Source organism: Podarcis cretensis, assembly GCF_951804945.1.
Source record: "Podarcis cretensis genome assembly, chromosome: 11".
Classification (NCBI taxonomy): Eukaryota; Metazoa; Chordata; class Lepidosauria; order Squamata; family Lacertidae; genus Podarcis; species Podarcis cretensis.
In genome coordinates, this window is record NC_137180.1 from 29,064,510 (window position 1) to 29,082,067 (window position 17,558).

At 38.9% G+C, this 17,558-nt stretch overlaps 1 protein-coding gene across 6 annotated transcripts in view; it reads left to right on the forward strand.

Moving 5' to 3' along the window:
• MCTP1 (multiple C2 and transmembrane domain containing 1) overlaps positions 1–17,558 on the forward strand; it is a 187,388-nt gene that overhangs the window by 29,717 nt on the left and 140,113 nt on the right. The gene's annotated exons all lie outside the window — the stretch shown is intronic.

Consider the following 17,558-nt stretch of genomic DNA (forward strand, 5'->3'; position numbering starts at 1 on the left):
ATACCTAGGGTGCACCCCTGTGTCTTATGTCACAATAATGAAAAGTACACACAAAGTCACAGAGAGGGTAAGGTATCCCTTGTGGATTTAAAAATGAAAAACAAGCAAACTTGGAAGCTGCATTGCACAAAATCCCTCTACTTACTTGCCTATAATTTGGCAGCTCTCATCCCTTCAGAAGGGGTTACTACTGGTTGTTGTTGTTGTTGTTGTTGTTGACATCTAGCAAACAACAAATAAACAAGACATATAAATAAAACATTTTAAACACAAGAACATTTGAAAATAGTCACGTTAGTACAGCTAATAATTTCAAGGCTGCCAGGAACAGTATATTACAGCTGGGTGAACATGAATGTTTTTAAAATTCCTCCTGAATGCTGTTAATGGCATAATAAAAATGTCATCCCATCCTGCAAAAAAAAAAAGGGGGGGGGGAGTTATGTGGTTTTCAGATTACAGACAATGGAGAAGGCCTCTGAAATCAATGGAGTTGTGTGTGTTCCCTCCTGTGCATACTCATTCTTTGGGATATGGTTCTCTATAAACTAATATAAATTACAGAATGCAAACATTAAATGAACTGTTAAGAGTTCCAAACTCTGAGTGCTTAAAAGGGTTATCTACCAGTATTAAGGGTGAATTAGCCTCTCAAGGCTGTATAATTGGCCTGAATCTTTATTCATCACCCGCCTTGAACCGCAACTACTTACCTATTGGTCAGATAGGAATCTATCTCCAGATTCTTGTCTTAGAGATACTTGTGGTTCTTGTGGTTGCATAGACTCCAACAAAATGTCTGCTCAAATTGTCTTTCTTCTTTAAAGTTCCAATACTTTGCTACTTCAGAGTGAGTCCCAAATATCTGGATACTGTTTTTATCTTCCTCTGGTAGGTGCATGATGTGAAGGGCAGCAGATGAAATTAGGCCAAAACTTCATTGACTGGCAGCCAGCAAGATAGGGGTTGGCATGGCTGTAGGGCCAGGATCAGTTCATCATTCAACTACCCAATGCTGGTGGAACAGAATTCACTGGGTTGGACTGAGACAAACCCATTCCATGGGAATCAGCCCATGCTGAACCTTGTTGTGGTGCAAGTCAAGCTGGCAAGGTTTTACTGGGCGACTGGGATGAGAATTTCAGCCAGGCAGAGACCCGCAACCCGAGCTTGGGGGTTCCATGGCCAATTCTCCCTCAGGCTCCTTAAGTGCTCCCCTTTTACTATGTTGATCCAGCCCAATGCCATTTTTGCCCCCCCCCCCAAGTCTTCCACTTAACAAAGAAATCCATAATTTTTACTGAGGAAAAGGTGGGGGAAAAACCCAATCACGGGCCAGTCTGGTTGGGAGAGAAAAATAATTTCTGGCCCTGTCAACCAGCTACCCAAATTGCACAGTGAAGGGTCTAACCCGAGGGTGGGCAGGTGGGAATCCCGTGGGACAAAATGTCCCTGAACTCCAGAATGGGGAAGTCTTATAAAGGCTTCTACCTCCTCTGTCTCCTATTGCACCCATAGTATTCTCCTGCAGGCCCAAGCAGAGATCATGGTATAGGCAAATCTGTTCCTGTTTGCTTCTCATTGGCCCACACACCACTGGGCAGAGCGGGACCGGGACCTAATTAGGCCTGGAATGAGGCTCCTTGAGGCCCATACTGCTGAGTATTCCAGTTTTGTGTGGCATCCACGAAATATGATTTTTTTATGTCAGATTGGATTTATTATTAAAGCGTACTTAAGTAATGACAATGGATTTCTGCAGAATATATATATATATATATATATATATATATATATATAATGTTTTAATGCTGTAACCTGCCCTGGGACCTTACAGTAAAGGTTGGGTAATAAATAAAAATAATACTGAGTTCAGTATTACAATGTGTGTGTGTGTGTGTGTTTAATTGCATTTATAGCCCATCTTTCCTCTAAAGAGCCCAAGGTGTTGCACATAGCCCCCCCTTTTATCCTCACAACAACCCTGTGAAGTAGGTTAGGCTGAGAATGAGTGACTGGCCCAAGATCACCCAGTGAGCTTCATGGCTGAATGGGCGATTTGAACCCTGGTCTCCCAGCTGTCTTTGCTTTATCTTGATGCAACTTGCACCTGATTCCTTAACAGTTTTAATATCCTGACCTACAGGCTTAAGTGTAGTCTTCACATGCTTTATTGTGATATGCTCTGATTTATTAATGGGTTTTGAAGAAATGCATTTTAAAAAATCATTCACTCTTTTAAAAAAGTTAGTTAAGCCCTTAAGAGATTTTCATACTTAGATATTTTGTGCATGCTTAACAGAACAGTAAGTCCTCTAATTTAAGAACAGATATTAATTTAAACACTGATGGATGTCTTGTTGGCAAACTGTTAATCATACTTAGTTGTCCTCAGCTGCAAATCACCATGCTATTCTTATTCAGTTAACTTCAGCATTTGTTTTCCTTTCAGTAGATTCTATTTTTAACAAAGAAAACAATACTACTGAGTAAAGAAAACAATTTGGAGTTTTGTATTTTGCAGTTGTCACAAATGAACAAATTGCTTAGAAACTTTGTATATAGTTAATCCATCACGAACATTATGTGATTACACAAAGTAATTAGTCATCTTCTAAAATAACCCACGGCTGGAAACTCATGAATTTAGTAGCATGTCATTTGAATGTCTTTGGTCACAGTTCTGAAACTTAATATTTTGATTAGTCATTTGCAGCAAATACATAAATTTGAGATGCAGACATTAAGAAAGGCCAAGCAAACTAGGTCAAAGATGGCCAATCCACTAATGGTAAAACTAGGCATGCTTTGAGAGCCTCCCTTGAATATAAAATGGAAGATAGGTATTCTGAATAAATAATAACATAATTAGTAATTGTGTGAATAGCTTTTAAAAAGAAAATAAAAAGTATAATTATCAGGACAGATAGTAACTTTGGTTAGTACTAAATTCAATGTGCAAGGGACCTGAATTTCCTGAAATAGTTTGCCTATCTACAAAGTGATTTTCCTCCATTCATTGTGAATTCCACATTGTATTCCCTCTGGAGCCAAGCAAATTGTAACCTTGCATTATGATGATAGTCTATCCCTGGATATTTTAAATTGGAGGGCAGAAAACCGAAAGCAGGTCAATCAAATGGGGACCCGCAATCACATGTTGCAGAATATTTTGTTGATGACTACTGCCCATTCCTGTTGGTGAAAAATGAAGCATTATACTGGGGAGACAACAAATGGTAAGAAGTAAACCTATTCACCATTGGAGATGCTGAGTGGCCTTGGCTCCACTAGCAAAAACTTGACTGGTTGCTGGAGGCGGTGGCTGTCTCTTCTTCCAGTATTGAAAATCTGTCAGAGGACCAGTGTTCCCTCTTACCTTAATGTCCAAGCAGGAGCCAAGTTTTGGCAGGATGAGGGTGGGATTTGAGGGGCAAAAAAAAGGACCGAAGACTAGATTGTACAAAGGTGAGGTGCAAGTATTGCAATTGTACAAATAGCTTCAATAAATAGAGTTTATGGTGGGGGAAAAATTATGAGCTTCTGTCGTCTATGCACTGGTAACCTCCTAGTTCGATGACTGCAATGCACTGTACATGGGCTGCCTTTGAGAATAGGCCAGAAACTTCAGCTGATGTAGAATATGGCAGCTAAGCTGTTAACAGGAACTGTACGCTCTGATTGCATTATGCTATTCCCTGCCCATCTGCATTGGCTGCTGATTCTCTTCTGGGCCCAATTCAATGTGCTATATGAACCTTATAAAGCTTGCCTAACCTGAGGCCCAGGTACCTGGGAGAACATCTTTTTCAGGTTGCTGTAAGGGACTCTCCTCCACCTGCCAGTGCCTTCTTAGGTGTGAAAGCTGGCAACAGGAGAGAAAGCCTTCTCAGTGATGCCCCCCATCTGTGTAATATTCTCTCCAAAGAAACTTGTCTTGGTGCTCATCTAATGTCATTTCAGTGTCAGCAAAGACTTTCCTCATTTCTCTTAAGGAGTGCTTTGGAACATTAATTTTAAAAAAGAAATTATTGCATAGAATGTTATGTTGTACTGATCAGCTATTTGGTTATGCTGTTCTGTTAGGTTCTGTAATAAGTTGTACATTACCTAGAGTGTTAAGTTGTGGGTGAACATATCAGATGACACAGCGATTCTTCAAACAGCTATTGTTTATTCACAGGCCAGGACAGAACTGAACTGAAGGGTTCAGTCAGCCTGCTTATATATAGCTGCAGTACAATGTAACTGTAACAATTTTCTAAAACTATCCAATCACTGAACGTCACTTTCGATCCCTTATTTGCATAACTATCTACAGTATCCCCCTGCTGGCCCAGGGTGAGAACTTCAGTACATAACATAGAGGCTGTAGCTATAGGTAACTTTAAATTTGTTAAAAAGTAACTTTAGGTTCCCTTATCAAAGTACATGTATACTGTGTGTACATTGTGAGACAAAGTCCTATATTCTGAAGTACCCTAGGTGTCTGGGATTTGGAATCCCTACTCAGGAAGCAGAATTTTGGGTTTTGTCTCCAATACACTTTGCCTGTTTGATCCTATTTTTACCATAGGCTAGCTGGTCTAAACTGACTAGACTTTTTCTTCAAATGGAAGTTCTAAACCACTCTAAGACATGGGTAGGCAAACTAAGGCCCAGGGGCCGGATGTGGCCCAGTAGCCTCTAAATCTGGCCCGTGGATGGTCTGGGAATCTGTGTGTTTTTACATGAGTAGAATCTGTGCTTTTATTTAAAATGCATCTGTGGGTTATTTATGGGGCATAGGAATTTGTTCATATTTTTTTTCCAAAATATAGTTTGGCCCTCCCACAAGGTCTGAGGGACAGTGGACCGGCCCCCTGCTGAAAAAGTTTGCTGACCCCTGCTCTAAGAGACTGGTCTAGGATAGCATTATAAAATTGATGATCACTGTTTATCTGTTAGTTTACCAAACACTAACTGGTTTGCCTGGCCATAAATTTTACAAGATTCTAGTGGAGGTTGTTTACATGTAAAAAAAAAAGAAAGGCTCTTGCATGTATCCTTCATCATTAGAATTCAATATGCAAAAGTACTCCACATCTAGTTCTCAGGGGCCAAATTGAGATTGGGAAATGACTGGGCTCTCTCAAGACACCTTGCAGTAGGCTACTTCCAACACCTCAGCACAGCTTGCTCATGGCTGGACCTGACACCTGCATGCTGTCCCACTAAAACACACTTTACAATGTTGGAGTAGCAGGACAGTGGCAATGGTGGCACCTGCATACATTTTGGAGCAGAACAACACATGCACACTTGCTGGAATGCATCGCCTGGCTACCTCTATCTATTCACTTGCCCAGGGGCCTTTCCCAGTGCTACTGCCAATGTTGAATGAGAGAATGTGACTAGGCCAAGAGGACAAGGAAGGCTAGGCCAGCGACAAGCACAGACTCAGGCAGGTGAGAATGTCCTTAGGGCTTGGGAGAACAGCTCTGGGACTCCCCATGCTTCCCACAGGCATTAGTTGCCTGGGGCAACTTTCCAATTCTGTCTAATGATAGGACTGGCTCTGTGAGCACAAAACCCGCCTAATGGCAAGGGATATCAGTGACTAATCCCTTCAGCAGGTAATTTCTGCAGTTAAAGCTGCACTGCTGTTTTGGATTTCTGTTGGGTGTGATCAAGGCAACCTGTTCCTGCCAACTGCACTTGAGAACGTTGGGCATGTATGAAAATAAACCATGCTGTATGTTCAGGAACATTTGCCATTGTAATGTTGAACCATCAGGCAGGGTAATATATTACCTCTTAGGAAAATAACATGTGTTTTTCCATCACATATAACATCATTAAATCCCCAGTCACTCCTTATCTGGCTATAGGTATGCCAAATCTTGGTATCACAGGTTTTAGATCTTGAAGAACTTTTCTTGTTCAACATACCTTTTGTTTATAAAATGTGACTTCCTTTCATAAAATATGAGGGTGGTGTGCAGTATGTATACAGTATAATGTAAAAACATAGGCAGAAACTGCTTTCCTCTTTATTTGAGGCGGCCTGGAATAAACGACTTTTTGTACCTTGTTAACATTTGTCATGTTCCTGAAAAACAAATTTGTTGAACCTCTAATAATGAGAATGGAATATTATTACCTTCTGTAAACCAAACAGGTATTCTTGCTGCTTTAACTCTACGGACTGGATTGTTGTCCTTCCATTTTCCCACAGTTAGGTTTTTTCAAGTTCTTTTATTCCGATGTATCAGCAAATTTTAAACAAATGATTGACTCATTCTGAGTTATAGGTATGTTTTTTTCCTGATTGTAAAACATTTCGGACTCTCAGACTTTATTACAGTAGGAGGTATAAGTAACTCGAAAGAGCTAAGCCGGGTTGTACACCTGTGCTATTTTTTGATGACTATTTGCATTAACTGCAAGAAAAACATGCAAAGTATTGCAAATTTTTCTTGTTGACAGCACAGTAAGTCTCATGTTCTGCAATCTAAGGCTACTTCATGTAATTTGACAAGATAAACACTTAACACACTCCTCATTTTGTGTTTTCTACAGTTTGTTCATCTGTTGATTTTATCTATATAGTCTTACTATTCCCTCTTGGTGCTGTTTTTTCTAATCTGTTGATGTTATCAGTACTCTTTTAAGATTATTTTATGTAAATCACTTAGAGGCCTTTTTATTATTAAACAGTGTATAGTCTGGTTAAATAAACAAGAATTAAGCAGAAGATCCTGAGGCCCAAGTGGCCCAAAGGAGGACCTGCGTGGCTTGACGGTTCAGGGCAGTAACTGCATAATCCAAAGGTCATGGAGGTGCCCCTTTAGTTAAGGTGTGTTGCAACAACAACAGAAGTTACACCATTTAAAGCCTAAAATTCTATATCTTACAAAATGATGCCTGTTGAGCTTATATCTTGAAAATTCATCAAAATAATCTGCCTGATTAGGTCTTATTAACGTCATTGAATTTCAAACTGAGCAAATTACCACAGGTTCAGCAAGTTTAAAAGGTCTAAAAGTTGACATGTTGATCCTTTTCATTGCTGTTTATACTGGCTGATATAGTATATATTTCTTTCCCATTTTGGTGGAAACTACTGATGTACAGTGCTTCCTTCAGGGTCGTCAAGGAAGATACACTTTCATTGGTTTGGTGAAGTTCTGAGCTCAAAGTTACTAAGGGCATGTTTGCATTAACATCTCAGAGAGCAGTGAAATGGGTTTCCTATCCCCCCCAGTTTGCTTCACAGGGCTCCCCCCTCCTGCTATTCAAATAAGCCTGGCATTACTAATGTCAGATGCATTTCTGTTTATGTCTTGAGTTTGTTGTTTAACGTTCTTTGAAATTTCTGCTTTGCTAGGTATGGAAAAAGAGGACCTTTCTAAATCCTCTTTCTTTGCTTCACTTCATTCTGTCAGTCTCTGATGTATGATTCGCAAGCTGCCTTCTTGCTGAAGCCTTGCAGACTTGATAGTTCTAGCAGTATACTGATTTTTCTCAGTCCCTAATCAATGCTGAACTTCAAGTCAAGTGATTAGTGCCAGTCTTGAGAAAGGAAATAAGTTTGCCAATTAAATGTTAAAGTTTTGCTTGAGATGGGTATTGTCTAGCCAGAATTAAGAAGCCGATGTTCAGAGAAAATATTTGTGGTGCGTGGAGAAATCACCAAAGGAATATCTTTAGGAAAACAAGGCTTACTGTGGTTTAGAATTCTTTTTTAGAAAACAAATCCTTCAGTAATTTCCCACACTAACTATGAGTAAAGGAATTAGTAAATGACTAGGTGAAGTTTGTTAACTATTTAGTACAGTGGTACCTCAGCTTACATACACTTCAGGTTACAGACGCTTCAGGTTACAGACTCCACCAACCCAGAAATAGTACCTCGGGTTAATAACTTTGCTTCAGGATGAATAGAAATTGTGCCCATTAGCTAAAGTGGTGCTTCAGGATAAGAACAGTTTCAGGTTAAGAACGGACCTCCGGAACAAATTAAGTACTTAACCCTAGGTACCACTGTACTGGGTTCTCTTCTCCTTTTTCTTGTGGGAAATGTGTTTTATGCAGTTGCTTCCAGTACTCTTATGTGGTTAAAAAAATTATATCTTATTTACAGTACTTAGAAATTGCTTTTCACAGGAGCTCAAATCAGGTAATGTAAAATCAGCAAAGCAGAAACCGCCTTCAACATAATTAAAATGTAATATTGGGAACCAAAGGCAACAATTAATTGTGGCATTTCCAGCTGAGATGTCCAATGCATCATTTCCCTCTGTCTTGTGGGATGATTGTCATTTTTTGCAGCCTGATGATGTGGACAGGATAGGTGTAGCTTTGGATCCAACCACATGCTCTCTGGATCCCTGCCCATCTTAGCTGTGTGGCTAGTTGGGTTCTAGGTGTGGTAAGTTTATTCACATTGAGAAGGCATTTTATTTTACTGTTATTAGTTTGAGTTTGTATACCATCCTTCATTTGAAGATCTCAGGGTGGTTCACAATGTAAAATTACAAAATAAAAACACAACATGCATCATAAAAACAAGAACAAAACAAACCCATAGCCCTGCCTCCCACAAACACATTTAAATTGACGTAGAATGTTGATCGTGGTGCCTGCCATCTTGGAGGAAGCAGCTGTGTGTCTATTCTGTAAAAGCTTTGGATCTGATAGCATGTAACAAGTACTGTCCAGTTGCTAATACTCAAGTTTGGGATAAGGTGGTAATGAGGGTCATGGTGGTAAAACTATTGATGTTTCTTGAACCTGACCGTGCCTAGTGTTTCTGATTACAATTCTATGATTCTATTCCTTTAAGAAAGGCAGAGTTGGAAGGGACCAAGAGGACCATCTAGTGCAGCTCAGGAATATTTTGCCCAACATGGGGTAAATAGTTTGTCCCAACCGTGAACTTAAGAGTCTCATGCCCAACTGAGCTATCCCTCAGGACTTTCTAACAGTCTAAGCAGGTGCAGTAAGGATTTAGAAACACGCCGATAACACAGGAATCTGCTTGGTTCCACAGATTTTGGGCTGTAAAGTTTCCATTTTACTTGCTGCATTTGAAGCTTCTTTTCAAGTTGTGCTACCATGTTTCCTTTCCAACCTAATTTCCCCTATTTAAAGAGTCAATTAACTCATTTTATATGTATGTGAAAGTAAGCAATGTGTCTTCCCGTACCATAGGTGTATGTGGATACAAGCCATTGTGGTTCCCCCCAAAAAAGGAATTGCTTGGATGGAGAGCAGAGGTAGATACTGTTTGAGCATTTTTCTTGTTTTTAACTTGATTTCCAGATGATAAATTTAGGATTGCACTCTTAGGGGGCCTGTAACAAGGCATAGTACCGAGGGCAGTTTCTAAAGCATGTTCAGTCCTAGCTGATTGCTAGATGAGTTAAACCTTTTTTAAAAAAACCTTTATAAATTATTATTATTATTATTTTATTAATGTTTTTCGAGTTATAACCATTCTTATAGTAGCAGACTCTCCTGAGCCTGCAAACAGCACTGCAAACATTTTGCAGCTTTACAGGGATAAATAATAGTTCATTCCTTTTACTTTTTGATGTTCTTCTACCCATGCCTAGAGCAGTGACACATAAACTGGAATATCTAACTTTTGAAATTTATAATCCTGTGAGAAGTACAGTTTGTTCAATTCTCAACTTACTGTTTAAGCAGTGACTAAGATAACATTTTGAATTTATTCAGTTTATGACTACTTCTCTCTGATTGTAGGATGTCCAATTCTACAGGAAGTTCAACTGGACTAGAACAGGATTCTTTTAATGTCATTGAATCCAAACCATTTAATAAGTTTTGACTAATGTGTGCACCCACCCAAAGTGTAATTAATCACAGAAACCTAAGGCAAATATCTAGTGTGTTTATACACTTATAGGCTTCTAAAGGCTTCAGCCAGGCACCTCTGTTGTACGGGGAGCAGTTGACAGAATCTTTGTCCTTTGCTTTTAGGTCTAAGTTCTTTCTATTAAATAATAATAGTTTTTATTAAATATGTTCTTTGTTTACAAAAGTGCGTGCATTGTCTCTTTTTTTCAGGTTGTGTTTTCTACAGACCAGTTACATTTGTTATAAAACATAAGTGTTGCATGCAGTATACCAAGCACGCCCAAGGCCCACCCCCAACCTCCCTCACTTAACAAGGAAATATAACAAGCAAATAGAAAGAGAACCTACCCAAGTGATGTTCACTCTAACCCTGCTCCACCAAAGTAAAAGAATATAAACTTTTAAGACTACCTTTTACTGTCAAGCAGGCTGTGAAGATAAACACCGGCAGCAAAACTGAGAAGGGAGATATCATTTCTGTGCACTGTAAAGTGCCTCTTATAGCTGTACGGCGGGGGGGGGGGAGCTTTCAACAACAAATTTAACAGCTACAAAAGTTTGACCTGAAGACCAGCATTACACATAACACAGTTAGTAATGCTGTGTTCTCTTGCCTTTTGTTGTGGGTAGGCTTGCAAAGTTCCTCATTGCCCAGACACCGATGTAGGAAGGGAATATGGGTACGTGGGTGCATAATTTTTGAGTAAGCAAAGGATTGTATGGCTCTTCTGCTGTAAACTGCTGTTGCCTTAAATGTGTCAATAGCCACATAAGGGCAGCATGTTCCTTATGGTTGCTCCTACCATGTTCCAAGTACAGTCATACCTCAGGCTGAATGTGCTTCAGGTTGAGCGCTTTCGGGTTGCACTCCGCGGCAACCTCGGAAGTAACAGAGCGCATTACTTCCGGGTTTCACCGCACACGCAGACGCTCAAAATGACGTCACACGCATGCGCAGAAGCAGCAAAACGCGACCCGCGCCCACACAGACGTGCCATCGCGTCTTACATTCCATTCAGGATGCAAACGGGGCTCCGGAACGGATCCCGTTCACATCCCGAGGTACCACTGTACTTGTATGAGTTGAAGCCTTTCTGACGTTATTAGAGTGGCTTACAAAAATCAGTATCAAAGGTAGTCTCTGTTCTAATGCTGACAATCTAAAATGACATGACACATGAAAAAGGAATGGGAGGGAGAATGATATATTTAAGTAAAACAGTTTAAATGTATATTATGTGATAAGATGATAGCAGTATGTTCGGGGAAAGGACAATAGGGATTTTGAAAAAGAGTGGGAACCTTTTATATTATACTTGCAGAAACAAAGAAATAATATTGACCTGATGGTAGGATTTAAATAAACATTCACAACTTTATGGATAGGGAACAAATAATGTAAAAGGAAAAATATGATATTTGTAGAAAATAGAAGACTATACTAATGAGGTTAATAAATCAGAAATGGAAGTTGAGGGAAGTCCAAAAGGGGGGGAGGCAGAGATGTTATGGAAGTTGTATGTTATAAGTATATTTGTCATGAGAGAAAAGAAAATTAATAATTTTTTTAAAAGAAAGATGATTGCAGTATGAAATGAATTATATTCAACTGCACATCATAATGTGAATTGCATTTTAAAAAACTAGCACGTGAAACAAAATGGACTAGTTGGTTCTGGTTTATCAGACCAGACACAGCTGAAAAAATGGCAAATAATTCTTTAAAAGGAAAAACAAAGCCTAGAAACTACTGAACCAAGCAAATGCCTGCCAATATTAGTCTTGTAGCCCTTATGAGAAGCACTCAGATATGGGTTCTAATGTGTTTTGGTCTACACATATAAACAATGGTATGAGGACTAGCAATAAAACACAGCTTTAATCTACAGAGTGACAGTGTGTATAGCAGTTTCAAGCCTTCCTCTGCTGTAAAAGCCCATGTGACCTTAGGACATCTCCGCAAGTTATTTTTAAAATATTAGTAACCCATAGAAAAGAATGGTTATGTCTCTAAATTATCAACCACTATGGCAAGCTGTTTCTTATGTCTAAGGCCTGTTGTTGCGAAGCCTAGTTCCCACTGTTGTTAAAGAATCATGGTTTTAATTGCTTGAACTGAAGTACAGTGGTACCTTGGTTCCCAAACTAAATCCGTTCCGAAAGTCTGTTCCAAAACCAAAGCATTCTAAAAACCAAGGTGTGCTTTCCCATAGAAAGTAATGCAAAATGGATCAATCCATTCCAAACTTTTAAAAACAACTCCTAAAACAGCAATTTAACATGAATTTTATCTTAAGAGATCATTGGTCCATAAAATGAAAGCAATAATCAGTGTACTGTACTATAAAAAAGACAGTATTGTAGATGATAAAAATTAAAATTATTATTTTTTCTTACGTGCACTGATGATAGTCATTGATTGGATGGGGGGCTTTTATCCATTTCTGCAGTCACACAATCAATCAGTAGCTGAACTGGGTTCCACACAGTCACAAAAACAAAGTCACAAGCCACAGTCACAAGTCAGTCACATAAAACAAAGAACAAGTCTCAGTCAAAAAAATGAAAAAGCCACAAAAACGCAAAAAATAGCAAAAACAAAAGCTCCAAATATCACCTCTGTGTTCTGTGGGAGCTTGGGACTCAACAGCCGACAGACTCAACAGGAAGCCTCTGATTAACAGCGGGGGACTCAGTTTACAAACTGAATACACTCAGCAGGAAACGGAACATGTTCAGCTTCCAAGGCAAAGTTCACAAACTGGAACACCTACGTCCAGGTTTGCAGTTTTCTATTTCCAAGTTGTTCATAAACTAAGCTGTTCTAAAACCAAGGTACCACTGTAATAAATCATTGCACAGCAAATGCTACACTGGCTGATACAGAGAAACGTATTCCCTCAGGTTCTAGAAATCTATAATCCATCCATCTGCTTGCTATGATGAACTGTTGGAGTCAATATAAATATGTGTACACAAAATTATGCCCACGCTTATATTTTTACTAATGCACATTTTTGGAAATGTCATAATTGCACAGGAGTGAAACATTTTATTGTGTTAACCTTAACTACAATACTTAAACACACTGCTTTATGTTGTAGTAGCCAAGAAAAGAACACAATGATTTGATTTTTAACGACCTTGATTTGAAATAACTAGCCAGATTGTTTGTGTCAGGGAGTCCCGACAAGTTTTGTTTTGTAATTCCTTAGTTCCAATAAGGTTATTAAAGTACTTAGTTCCAATAAGGTTATTAAAATACAATACTTGGTATTGGGTGGTTTTTTTTGGGGGGAGGGGTGCAATTTAATAATGTAATCCTATTCATGTCTCAGAAGTAAGCTCTATTTAGTTCAGTGCTGCTTCCTTCCTGGAATGAGTGTACAGCATTGTATTATAAAACCATATTTTGAAACAGTAGGCAATTTTATTTCCATAAAAAAATACATTCTTGCTGTTCTGTTTTTGGAGGCTGTGGGGAGGAAGCACTGTGTTTTATTATTAAGCCTCTTGCACACAAAACCCAGTATATCACTATGTGTTGATTTTCCTTGTGGTCTTATCATTGGATTCATTCAGCATTACATTAAACAAGTAACTACTTGTTTCCAAACTTTAAAAAGGTTAAGTCGCATTTAATTCTAGATGTTTACATGCTTATAACCTCTGACATGAAGCCTTGGTTAGGACTCTTCCCTAGTGCTTCAGCATTGCCAGTCATCAGATTAATTATGGTTCTCATACCAGAATTAAGTACATGCAAGAACAATGAATGTCATTAATTTTAAAGAAGAAAAAAATAAGCTTCTCTGAGTATTTATAAATACTCATATTTAAGCTTTGTTTATCTTAAAAATGGATTTTATCTTCTGTTGTTTAATTTATATTCTGAACTAATTCTTGTAAAAACAGCAGGAGGACTCCAAACTATGGGTGATTTTATTTCATAGATGATTTTTAAAGGCTAGAGGTAAATGACAATATGCATGCAAAACAAAAGAACCTGCAAGGTACTTTTATTAGCCATTCTAGGAACAAGACTTGAGATGTTACAGCTCTTTCCATTTACTCACATTTAATGCAATATTCAGTACCTGGAGAACTGCATCAATAAATCTGTATTTAAGATCTGTCAAGGTTTCACTTTATTGTGCACTTTGTCTTTTAGTGAAGCTTTTACTGCCTGTGTATCTTCAGCCCTCTGTATGTTGAGCCTGAGCCTGATCCCCCCACAGTAATTTCCTTGTGCATGTGGTTGTAACCAATTTAACCATGCAAATCCCCAAGGTTGAAAGCTTTTGTTTCTTAATTACATTAACAGGCTTTTGACAGCTCAACTGTTTAGATACCGAGTTAAATGGGCTTGAACTTTGACTCAGTTGCGTATAGAATTTCAGTCTTAACTTCAGCCCAGTTATGCTTTAAAGCAGTGTTTCCCAATCTTTGGTCTCCAGCTGTTTTTGGACTACAACTCCCATCATCCCTAGCTAGCAAGACCAAAGGTTAGGAATGTTTGGAATTGTAGTCCAAAAACAGCTGGAGACCAAAGGTTGGGAAACACTGCTTTAAAGTGAACTGGTTATGCTCACCCACTTCATCATGAGCACCTCAAATTCAAAAAGTGGTGGTTTCCAAGTTACAACACCTTTAAAACGAAACAATAATCTGGAACTCACATGCGAGTTAAATACCTTTTTCTGTGTAGCAGTACAGAGAGCATGGTTCACCAAGGGTACCAGTCCTATCACCCTCTTGTACCCCTCCTGTGGATACACATGCCACCAGGCTTGGTTTTTATTGGTTGATTCATACTGATCAAATAGCAAGATGTTCCTTACCTTGCAGCATCAATTTTAGCTTTATGTTTAAGTGAGGAAACCCTTGTGGTGTGGCCGTTAATGCGTTTACCCCAGCAAGAATCCTAACACAAAATCTTTCTGCCAAGAAATAACCTTTCATAACAATCTATATACAGTGTCTCTCTTGTCCTGTTCCCCTCAGTACATATACTGTAGGACAGCTCAGGGTTTTCTATTGTTTTTGTTTTGTTATGAACCTTGAAACTGAATGGAAAATTTATAGTTGATTAAAAATTTATTAAGGATGTGTGCCGATTTGTTTTTACTGTTAGATACCCTTCTGTGTGAGGACAACATTGTGGCTTTCATCTTGCATCTATAGATAGATCGAAAGGGAAATAAGTTGCATTCAGGCTGAAGTGAAGCCTTTGATGTCACGGGAAGGCTGCCATTCTAGTTTTGAAAAAACAAAACTAAGATTGAGACTTCCTATAGAAGGCAGTTCTTCTAAGGCACTTTTACTCAGCATAAAGATCTAACCCAGTGTTTCCCAAACTTGGGTCTCCAGCTGTTCTTGGACTACAACTCCCATCATCCCTAGCTAGCAGGTGTTGGATGATGGAACCTATAGTCCCAAAACAGCTGGAGACCCAACTTTGGGAAACCCTGATCTATCCAAACAAGTTGGATCTTGGGGCAGATGCACACCCTTGAAGTACAGGTGTAAGGAAGCTGTGGTTCTCCTCCATGTACTCGCATCTCACTTCCCATCATTCCTAACCAGCATGGTCAGTAGGCAGAGTTGTAGTTGAGGAACATCTGGATGTCAGCAGGTTCCTCACCAATCCTGTAATAGATCAAGGAGAGTTCAGAACCAGAGCACTTCATATCTCAGGAACACTTTGGATCTCTTCCTAACAAGGGGCCATCTTGTTTCATGATCACATTGTCTCTCTTCTTACCTCTCCCTGGCCCTCACTCAATTATGTATATTTGGGTCATGAGTGGCTAGCTTTCAGTTTGCCCCAATTAGGACTGTTCAACACAATGTGTGATGTTACAGTGGCTCCAGGTTGCATTACAGCTATAGTATAGTAACACTTGCTTAGAAAAGAAATTAGTGTAACTATGTGGAGCACTCAAGGCAGGCGACAGTAAAATGCATAGGTCATGAAAAAAGAAACTGGTGGAAGGTTTCTTTTTCCGTTGAGGATCTTTCTGAACTTCTTACCAAATGCATATTAGATGTTGACGGAACAGAAGATCTCAAAACATGGGCCAATTAAGCGAACTGTTAATGGCATTTTACAAACTATAACCAGCACTGTGAATAGCACCTGGGGATGTATTGGCCACCAGTATAACTGCTGTAACCTTGGAGGTGTGCACTCCCTGTCACCAGCCACATTCAGCAGCTAGTTTGCAGTGTTCTGAAGCAGCTGACATTTCTGAACACTATTCAAAGGCAGCCTGTTGAACATGAACATGTTGCACTAATCTGACCCTGAAGGAACTAAGGCACATGTTAGGATGGGCAGATCTGACACCTCCAGTAACAAGCATATTTGGCACATCAGCCTCAGCTATGCAGAGATGTTCCTGAGTGCAAATCCATCTAAAATGGGTTGTGCCTCTGTTTCCTGAAGTGCCTTCTACCAACCAGAAACATGTCTATATTGTTTGGATTCGGCTTCAGTTTAATTGTTCTCATTCCAGTCCAGTACTGACACAAGGAATGGATTCAGGACATCCGTAGCAAATTTGGATTAAGATGGAAAGGAGAGTTATAGTTTGGTGTCATGTGCATATTAGTAGTACAGAACTCCAATACTTTGGACAAGCTCAGACCAGTGGTTTCTTGTACACGTGAAATAGTATTTTAAACCAGTAACAGAGAATAGCTTCATAGGTGGTTATTGGAGGAGAAGTGATACATTAGCATTTGGTTTTTAGACAGCCAAGAACTAATCAACATAGCCACATCCTAGACCTCGTCACATAATAGAAAAGCAAAGAGGGTGTATGTTGACTTCTTTGAGTATGATGGAAAAATATAATTGTCCCATAATGTTATTCTACTTAAGAGTTTAGAATGAGCCTCACCATTGACAACATATGAAAATGTAAACCCAACAGGGGACAGTGATATGTAGGAACAGGTACTAGGAAATATGGACAGCTGCGGCATATGACAGACTCACCTCAAAAGTCTGACTCATGAGTAATTCCCATTGAAATTAGTAATTGCCTTATATGAAGTCTGTTTGCCTGATACAAGTTTACCTGAAAAAAGTTTGAAAATGCTTTATTCAGCCAAAACTTTAAAGCTGAGGCACAATTATGACTATAATTTAGTTCAGAAGTCTTGGGAGTAATTATACTACTGGCAGAATGAAAAATGTCTGCAAGTGGAGAAATTATAGAACACAATTTTCTTTTTCCTATTTGAGCAGAGGTTCATTAAAATACAGCATTTTATCAGAAAGGAGGAAAGAATAAACTGAATAATAGATTATAATGCAAGGTTTGCCCTTATTTTGGAAGTCCAGGTTATTGCAAATGTATGAGTCAAATATTTCTATTCTCCAATTTATTTAAAAATATTCAATATTTTGCAGGAATCTCAGTGCCACAGAAATATTAAAATTGTGTGTAAATTCTTCAGAAAAGTTCAAAAGTATTCAGTGCTAGTCATACTCATTGTACACCAATTTAAATTAAATAGTATGTTCAACTTCGGTTCATTAACTTCAGTGTATCTATTCTGAGTAGAATTTAGTTGGATATAATCCTCAGTTGGCAAACGTAATCTCCTCCTCTTCTTTTAAACAGTCTGCAGGCGTGTATTTCTTACTTGGGTCCACTTCTGCTGTATTCAATCCTTGGCACACA